The following is a 7,636-nucleotide window of genomic DNA, read 5'->3' as shown; positions in this document are numbered from 1 at the left end:
TTGGACACCTTTCTTCTTTTTAAGAAGTAGACTACTGCCAGTAATTTGGACTTTTGGCTGAATGTTAAGTTACCTGATGTTAGTGTGTTTCAGGGGAGTTCAGTTGAAGGGTAGGGCTGGATAAAACTGGTGGAAATTCAGTAGGCAAAATGAGCATAAATCGTCCTGGAAATATTGCAGGTCAGACTTCAGTGTATGTGATAATGCAGTTTTCATTTTTGTCTCTCAGGTCATATTTATCAAATTCTATGTACTATTCTGTTGTTATCACTTGAGAGACAGCAAAGATTTTGTATTAACAGTCATAGAGGGAAGCCATTGAAGAGCAGTACAGAATTCTCAGTAGTGACTGTTTCCTATTGCACTTTGCCCATTTGAAGATGAACTCTTAGTAGTCTTGTATGAATTTGTGAAGAAGGAATTTAAACCCCAAGTGGTATTTTTTATGTATTTGTTTCCAACTTGGGAAGCACCATGTAGTATGGTAGTCTAAATGTTTAAAAAAGATTCCTTCTAGCATAGGATGGAGCCTGGAGGTGCTTTTGCATGCTGCATAAAATGCAGCTTTAATATTTTTTTTTCCCTAAGTATTTGAAAATGGAGGGTTGTGTTCTGTTGGTATTTTCTTAAAAACTTAATGTTTTTGTTTTTAACAGATACATTTATTAGGCATTAATGGTTTGTGTTATGTGACTGTACTTTCCTCCTTACGTGTTCAGTATGATAGGTCAGTTGAATTGCACCGTACTGTGCAGAGTCTCGCATCCTGCTACTGAAGCAGATTTCCTCCCCCATTGAGCAGGACATTCTTTAGGCTTTCCTAATGATGCTAATGTCATAACTGCAGCTTTCCTAGGCGTGAAGACCTATTGCTTCATTACTGAAAGCTCCCTCTAGCCCCCTATTAAGATGCCTGTGTTTCATCCTTAATGAATACGATAACGCTAAAGGTCTTGAGCAATTAATATAGTTGAAAACAGATTCTGCTTTGTATTTTTGTATTTCATTCTTGAGTCTTGTGTATGCATAAAGATGTATGCACTTTATGTCAGGGAACTGACTAAACAGAAATGACGGGCTCATGCGAATGACTTGTGGATACAAACGGACTTCCAAATTCCACTGACCAAATAGTGCCCTAGATACATAGGTAAACTGAGGAAGCTGCTTCATATGAAAAATCTAGAAAATCAGCATGTTACAAGAACTTTTGAGGAAAAAAAGCCTATGTGGTACTTGCATAGTATCTTCCTTAATAAAAGCATTTTTTGTGCCTCTCAGGTTATGTGTTGTTGTGGTAATTCTGTCTTACCAGCAGTACTTTTTCTTACATGGGATTACTTCAATAACTTATCTGTAAAGAAAACTGTGTATTATAAGAAATTACTGGTTGCACTGGATAGGACTTTTTTTGGTTTTTTGGACCTTTATCCTCACTTTAAAGAGGAAATACGTAAGACTTGATTCTGTAAATGTTTTTTTCTTATTCTTAGTGATTGTGCTACAGACACCTCTTAAATGAACTGTGGTAATGTTTTAATGTCTTCAAAATCTGTCTTACTTTCCAGTGTAAACCTGTAATTTTTATGCCACCAGTACATCCATTCAGAACTGATGGCTTGCTTTGTTGTGGCAGGTGCCACAGCACTGCTCTAGTGCTTAGATTTGCTCTTGGGAATGCTCCTGAATTGGGAGGTTCAGACAAGTTGCTTGTTGGTTTCATTAGGATGCTCTGGAAGCATTTAATGCCACACTGAGACCTCTTACTTCAATGCTTTTCTTTATTGGTTATTACATATATGAAACAGAAAACTACAGAATGCTTGAATGAACGTGCTTCTTACAGCTGGTAATAAGGATACCATTTGTATGAATGGTAGATAGGGAGGAAGATGAGTGATTGTATTTTAACAAAGACTGGTATTTGGAGTCACAGAATTCAGTCTGATGGGTAGAGACTAACAGCTGGCTCTGTTTTGGCTTTTTTTTTTCTGGCTAGGGATTCGACCTCAAAGATGAGGCTCTGTTGAGCCAAATGGTTTTGCAGTACAGCTTATCTGATAGAATGTTTTCCAGATTTCCAACAAAATACTAGCTATTGCTGAATCTTAACATGCACCCTCCCTATCATTTTCCTTTACAAAAATGCAGTAATTTCTCAATTGGTAGAAGAAAATGGAGTGCTTAGACTAAAGGAGAATTTGATACAATGCAAAGAAACTGAGACCTGCATTCCTGGAAAATTGTGTGGCTTTATTTTTTTCATTGACTAATAAGCTCCTCTATTCATCTCTCTTCCCTAAAACCTTAGACGACCTTCACATTGTTATAGAAGATAGTATCTCATTCTCATTAATCCGTCAACAGCTGAGCTGATCTTTTTTTGGCAAACCTGCATATCTAAGTTATAGACTTTCTGAGAGGAGAAAAAATTACCTTATATAATCATCTCCTGTTTCTTTTAAATTGGGTGTCAGTGTACAGGTCAACTAAGAGTAGTTCCAGCTCCAAAGAGGTTAGAATCCAGCATGTCTCTATTTGGACCTTTGAAGGAGAGATAGGTCATAAATTCTGATGGGTTAATCCCCTGTATGTGGTGGATTTGTCTTGTATCTGGACTTGGGAATGGGCCTTGAGCACCTACCTGTAGACCATTCTACAGCTGAGGGTTATTTCTTTTAATTTGGGCATGGATTTATGCCTGTGAAAGGTGGTGGTAAAGCAGTTGGTGTTTTCACACTTCCCTGAAAGCTCTTATTACAAGATTCTGTCCCTGTAAGTAGACAGGTGATCTTTAGCTGCTACAGAAGGTGACCAGTTGAAAAGATGCATGTACCTGCTCTGCAAGTGTTCTCTTGGCTGGTATGCTTGTGGGGCAGGCAGACTTTAATTAAATGCATCTTTATAAATTCTGGTGATGTCTGAATAGAGGTAGCTCCTTTTTCATGCTTCTCCTTAAACTGGAAGTTTTGAGGGCATGTAGTCTTTCCTAGCCTTTTTTTTCTTTTTTTTTTTTGTGGTCCTGCAGTGCTGGATGTGATTAATGTTGATAATGCCAGAATTTCTTTTAGAGCATTTGGGGTATAATTCTACCATTTTTCTATGTTTTAAGGAGTCTTAACAACTACTGAGTGTGAGTATCATTCACTTCAGTTCCTGTAGGTCACGCATTTTTTTGTTGAATGTGGTTCTTAGTGGCACAGTTTGCCTGCTGTGACCTTTATGTAAACTGACTATGATAATTTTTTTAATAATCCCCTGTGATACTCATTTGGTGATGAATTTGATGGATAGTATTTTGAGTGTTACAGAGCTTTCCATTAACATTCTCTGCTTGTCAACTTTTTTTTTTATTTCTGAGCCCAAGCCAGAAAGTGAAACCAGACTGCAAACTTAAGGCTTAAAACTTTGTTGTTAGTGAAAGTGTTGGCTGTAGACTGGTTTGGATACAGACCTTTTGTAAGTGCTGAGTTCTATGAATAAGGAAGATGGTATGTGACCTGGAACACTACTTAACTAACTTCTTCCTCCATAGCTTGTCAGAATTGCATGTGCCGTCTAGCCTTGCAACTCCTGCCTAGAGGTCAGTTGCAGATTCTTTCCTGTGGATCCCTGGTTGAGCAGCTACTGAAACTCTCATTCTGCCAGCTGCAACCTTTTCCATAAGGCTTTCTTAACTAGTCCAGTAAGGATTTTATTGAATTTATTATAGAAGCTAAACACAACAAAGGTAGGATGGAAATACAGTAGTGCAGAAGTAGGAGAAGCAGTAAACAAGGCTACCTGTGACAGTGTGTCTGTAGTTCTCCTAAAAATAGAAGTAATTCAGGGATTCTACAAATCTGATCAAGGTGAGGTTGGCGTTTTACAGCAGTTTAAGCCTTGAAAGGCTTAGTCATACCTTTTCTTTTTCACGGGTTGTAAGGCCTGTGCAGCTGTGTAATGAAAACTGTTCCTCAGTCTCCCCAGGACAAATCCAATTGGGTAACTTCCTCTGATCCTCTAACCTGTGTCATACTTTGTCATCAATAAATTGGATGATAGTGCTGCATCTCATCTGTGCATTTTTTTAACTAAAACTTCTGCTTTTAAAAGAAATAATCTTGAAGTCTTCCATTCACTACTTAACTTCTTTCTTTAAAGAAGTTATCATTTTTCTTGCTTTTTACTTGAGTTGTGAGTTAGTCTACGTAAAAGCCTGTATCGAAACCGGAAGTCATGCAGGAAAGTTTGGTTGGTTTTTTTTTTTTGCTGAGTAAAGATTCCAGAGGGCTTGCATTTAGGAAAAAAAATACCAGTATTTAAGCTTGCAGGAATAAATGAGGCAAATATATTATTGCATTAATATATTGGCTATATATTGTGAATGCTATGAAAATGCAGTTTACCTCCAAACCACATTCCTTTCACTCACATTGAGTTAAAAAGTTGTTGACTGTAACAATGTTTTTTGTTAAGGTATAACATTTTTTTCTAATAAATAAAATCACTGGCTACAGTAAGGAGTTGTCAGCAATCTCTTGGATTATTTTTACAAGATGTTTTATTTCATACTGAGTAAGGACTTCTAAATTTGAGGAAATATCTGGTCTACTCTAGTGTGCCAAAAATGTGGCATACTTTGCTTTGACTTAGTGACTTTAGTTGTATTTTCTTTAGGTTACTCACTCTACTGAGGTTCTCTATAGAAGTGTCTTTGTCTTTTCCTCTAAGCTGTCCCCTCCTTGCCCTTCCCATTCTGTAGGATAGGTTACAACAGTATACCAATATAAAATTTACTTTGTTGGCGTATTTTTCAGAAATCTGTCTCTAGCAGTTGCCTTATTTAACAAACATGGCATATGTTTTTGTTAGTTGATGTTGGAAATTTGGCTGTCATCTTCTGCTTCTGGCATCTCAACCTGTTCTTTGTCTGCTCAAAGAATGGAAGATTGGAAAGGAGATTGCACCGTTGAATTGAATCTTCGCGTGTCTTGTGTGGGGTAGAAAGGCTTGCTGAAGTTCTTCCAGGACTGAAGGGAATTAACACGCTCAGCTCCCACAGAATTAGGCTTGTTTGAAAAACCTAGCTGCTGCCAATTCACAGTTATTTTTCCCCTGCTGGCTGTAATGAATGTATTCTGAACAAGTGGTTCAGGAGTTCCTGGCGTTATAAGCTACAATAAGAAAACTCCCTGAAGAGCTGGAAACCTGAAATAGTTTTGTTGAGTAACAAAAAGGAGAAGGTTCATTGACTTTTTGACATTGTGCATTAGAGAAAGACCAACGTTTGCATAGTAGTAGTCATGATGCAGGCGTTGTTTAGACTGCTGTGAAAAAGGAAGATAAATAGGCTTTTTTGGGGTAAAAAGTAGGTGTTTGTGTGTGTGGGGGAAAAATAATCTAACATTAAGGTCTGTCTTGTCAGTGATAAATGATGACTTCTTTATGTTAAGTAAAAAGATTGAAAATACAAAGTCTTCTGTATTAATGTTTCAGGAGCAGTTATTTGGATAGCTCTCATTCAGCTGCTGACTGATGGGAGATACTAACTTTACCTGAAAAACCCTCATATAAACCACTCCACTGGCTTTACAAACAGCAAAATTAAGAATTAATTTTTCCTCAAAATACTCAACATAACTCGGAAATGCTTGAAAGAACACTCATGGCATGTGCATTTTAAATACATTACTTCTGAGGGCTTTTTCCGCCTTATGATTACTGTTGTATTCAGTCCACTTATTTTTCAAAACTGTCAACAGAACAAAATTGCTCTATATTCTCATCCTTTTCACATACTTCCACTTGAAGTAAGATAGATCAGATGGGAGTATGCCGGTCTTAACCCCCTAATCCTTGAGTCTGGAAAAATGCTGGTTTGGCCATCTTCCATTTAAATTATTTTGTGTGTTGTGGGGGAGTAATTGCAGCAAGTCAGAAACTGAAAGGAGTAGATGGTTTGCTTTTGTACATGCAGTGTGCTTTTTCTTGTTAGACCTTTCATGTAGTATTAAAAATGTAGTGCTATTTGGACTGCGTTGACCTTCTCACTCTCCTCGTCCCAGGTCTCTGCTAGCTGTAGTTGCAATGTGGTGGTTTGTTTTGTTTTGCTGCAGCAACATTCACTACCATTTAACTCTGAATAGAGGCTGAATACCTACTTTGGTTGTGTGTTTTATATATCATGAATTTTGCAGTTATGTATGTTTGCCATTGTATTCTTTTTTGTCTGGAAGAACAAAATGTATATTCATTGCTATGATCATTTTATTAAATAAGTCATATTCAAAGACACTAGGACAATGCTAGGTAGGTCTTTTTTGGTAACTTCAGATATTTCAAATGTAACATGCATCTGGCAGCGTACACATATTGTTTGTCTTGGTATGACACAACTGTCTTTTGAATTCAGTGAAAGTGGAGGAGTCTGGCTTATTGTTCATACTGCAGTTCATTAATAGCTGTAGATATGAAATGAGCATCTCACTAAATGGAAGTCTTGGTCAACCTCTGACTCTTGCCTTAAAGGTTTGAGAATAGACAATATGAAAAAAATACCAGCTTCTTTCCAGATGGCTGAATGCTTGATGTGTCTTTATGTTTAGCTGTCATTCAAATGTGAATGCTGTGGTGATTATAAGTGTCTTCCATTTTTCTGGTTTGAAATGATCCCTTTTATGCATTGTGTGTTTAGAGATTAACTGTTTGGCTTATCAATAGGGATTTAGAGGGGGGAAAAAAAAAACCCACCAACTTGATGGTATAGCAAAATCCAGGATGTTAGCATTCATAAGCAGATTTGACAGTGCAGGTCTCGGCTCCATGTACCATGTTGCAGACAGTAGTTGTTTTGAAATAGGCTTTACTGGCATGTACCATGTTGCAGACAGTAGTTGTCCAGTAAAGCCTATTTCAAAACTACTAACATTCTGCAAAATGTTGTTATTTCCATTTTGAAACACTGTGTGCATGATAAATTTCACACTGCTGTTTTTTGTTAGTGAAAAAATATTTTTTCTGCAGTCTGGGAAGAAAAAAGTTTGATAGGGGAGGTTTTGTAGGAAGGAGTTTAATTGGGAAGAAAAAAGCTAGATTTAGTTGTTAAACTATGAGTGTGAATCATACCTTTTACGTGATGGTTTTAGATAAATATGTGAGTTAATATTCATAGATACAAGCTACAATTTAATGATCAAACTGTTTAATGCTGTTGTAGTCTTGCTAAAGCATACTTAATGAACTTTCAGGCTTTTTTCTTTTTTTGTTTTGGAGCCTAACTTCATAGTTAGTGTAAGAGATACCTCTAATAATGTAGTGAAAGCTGTTGCAGATTCTGTAGGAGGTCATATCACTTGCCTTACGTGACCATTATACCAGCAAATTCTGATGTTATCAATTTTTCTATTAACTGACAATGGCTGTTTCCTTATTGAGTAGCCGTTTAAAAAAGAGAATCAACTGCTTCATTGGATGTGCTGGTTTCCTTTTTCAGGGACCATGTGTAGTGATAAAATTTCGCGAAAGTAGATCCAATTACTTTGCTGAAAAGCCTTCAGCATCTTGTGGCTGAACTTGTCAGTGACCGGCTCTCTACTGGTGTTTGTGCATGTGAGTTGAGAAACGGAGATATAATCACCTCTGTTAATGAGAATGT

The sequence above is a fragment of the Charadrius vociferus genome, unplaced genomic scaffold, assembly GCF_000708025.1.
Source record: "Charadrius vociferus isolate BGI_N301 unplaced genomic scaffold, ASM70802v2 scaffold147, whole genome shotgun sequence".
Lineage (NCBI taxonomy): Eukaryota > Metazoa > Chordata > Aves > Charadriiformes > Charadriidae > Charadrius > Charadrius vociferus.
The sequence above is the reverse complement of the archived record's forward strand: the minus strand, read 5'-3'. Positions refer to the sequence as shown.